Genomic DNA, 2,500 nt, shown 5'->3' with positions numbered 1-2,500 from the left:
CCAACGCCAGCGCCACAGAAGGGCAAAGCCCCACTTGGGTGCAGAAGCGAACTCTCCCAGCACAGCGCACGCGCCAACACGTCCGCAGAGCTGCGATACAAACCACCTGCGAGAACCGCTGGGGGCGACCGAGCAGCAGACGGCGTCGCGACGCCGAGTGCCGGGCGGCGGCGCATCCTCAACGCACACAGTCCGCAATCGGACCAGCACACTGCAGATGTCCACCGCGCTTCGCACCGGGCTCGGCAGAACCCACTTTGGCCGCCTGGCGCCGCGCGCAGGGTGCGCCGGCGCATAGCTGGGACGCCAGCCGGGCCCGTCGGCCGGCGCTCCTGCCACTGGGCGCCCCCCACCAGCCGGCTGTAGTGCGTGCGCTCACGCAGCGCGCGGCCAGCACGCCGGGCGGCCCCCCCTCACCGGCCGGGGACTGTCCCGCCAAGCCACAGCCTCGTATCGCTTCATACCCACATGGCCAACTCAGGTTCGGGGGCATGGCGGGTACCGCCGAAACAACCGGTTCATAGATGTACCGATCGTCGCTATCACCGATGCACCTGCAGCGCGAACAACCGCTCAACAACTGATTTCCAGTTCATTTGCGGATCTTTGGCAGCAAACGTATACGTCAATCTACATTTGCGAAATCTACGATTCTGGCATGCCTGCATGTTATGTGTCACGACACGCTACATCAGCCCACATACACACTGCGGCATGTACACGAGAGAACACGTGGAAGATGGTCCGCGCACGTGTGCAATGTCCCTTGCGCGGTCGACTGTCAACCGGCCTCTGTAGCATGTCGCAGATGTGGAACGCGGTCCACCGTGCTATCATGTTGTGTGGGGCAATACGATTAAATAGGAAAACCCTCGTCGCTACATCAACAGACGGCTCACGCTGATTCCCGGCAGAGGGAGGAGGGGGGGGGGGGGGGCCAACATGCAATACTTTCGTCCGTACCTACCTACCACATGTCTGTACGGCGTACAACAGTGCAATCTCGCTGTAATGGGGAGACGAGACAAGTAGCATCGTGCACAACATATGGCCCTTATGATTCGCCATTGTAGGGCGCAGCCGGTGTACGGTCAAGCATGTGCCACATTATGTCACTCAGTACGTAACGACGGATGATCAGTGTGGGTTACGCGTACATCAGCGGACAGTCCACACAGGCCGTACCACAACGTACACTGACTGCATCGACAACCGAATGCAACTGAACAGCTGCAAGGCTCATTTCACAAACAAACGCCTGACCGACCAGCTTGGAAGGGCAGGAGGGGAGGGCGATATTCGTTCTGTAGCGGTACACCCTTCCAGTGGTTAGCGGGACTGTGTAGAAAGTACGCAACACTCGAAAGACCTTTATGTGAGGGTACGCACCATGGCATCAAGAAATACACATGACACCAGAGGATCCAAGCAGTGAACTATGTTCAGAGGGTTGCTGTTAGGCAAAGCTACATTCCTGTGACGTTACATGTGACAGTTAAGGTGCAGTGTAAGTTAGGTTAAGGTGCAGTGTAAGTTAGGTTAAGGTGCAGCGTAAGTTAGGTTAAGGTGCAGTGTAAGTTAGGTTAAGGTGCAGCGTAAGTTAGGTTAAGGTGCAGCGTAAGTTAGGTTAAGGTGCAGCGTAAGTTAGGTTAAGGTGCAGCGTAACTTGGGTTAAGGTGCAGCGTAACTTGGGTTAAGGTGCAGCGTAACTTGGGTTAAGGTGCAGCGTAACTTGGGTTAAGGTGCAGCGTAACTTGGGTTAAGGTGCAGCGTAACTTGGGTTAAGGTGCAGCGTAACTTGGGTTAAGGTGCAGCGTAACTTGGGTTAAGGTGCAGCGTAACTTGGGTTAAGGTGCAGCGTAACTTGGGTTAAGGTGCAGCGTAACTTGGGTTAAGGTGCAGCGTAACTTGGGTTAAGGTGCAGCGTAACTTGGGTTAAGGTGCAGCGTAACTTGGGTTAAGGTGCAGCGTAACTTGGGTTAAGGTGCAGCGTAACTTGGGTTAAGGTGCAGCGTAACTTGGGTTAAGGTGCAGCGTAACTTGGGTTAAGGTGCAGCGTAACTTGGGTTAAGGTGCAGCGTAACTTGGGTTAAGGTGCAGCGTAACTTGGGTTAAGGTGCAGCGTAACTTGGGTTAAGGTGCAGCGTAACTTGGGTTAAGGTGCAGCGTAACTTGGGTTAAGGTGCAGCGTAACTTGGGTTAAGGTGCAGCGTAACTTGGGTTAAGGTGCAGCGTAACTTGGGTTAAGGTGCAGCGTAACTTGGGTTAAGGTGCAGCGTAACTTAGGTTAAGGTGCCAACGTGGGTTAGGTTAAGGGGCCAACGTGGGTTAGGTTAAGGGCCAACGTGGGTTAGGTTAAGGGCCAACGTGGGTTAGGTTAAGGGCCAACGTGGGTTAGGTTAAGGGCCAACGTGGGTTAGGTTAAGGGCCAACGTGGGTTAGGTTAAGGGCCAACGTGGGTTAGGTTAAGGGCCAACGTGGGTTAGGTTAAGGGCCAACG

Source organism: Schistocerca gregaria, unplaced genomic scaffold, assembly GCF_023897955.1.
Source record: "Schistocerca gregaria isolate iqSchGreg1 unplaced genomic scaffold, iqSchGreg1.2 ptg000806l, whole genome shotgun sequence".
NCBI lineage: Eukaryota > Metazoa > Arthropoda > Insecta > Orthoptera > Acrididae > Schistocerca > Schistocerca gregaria.
This window is presented reverse-complemented; position numbering follows the sequence as displayed.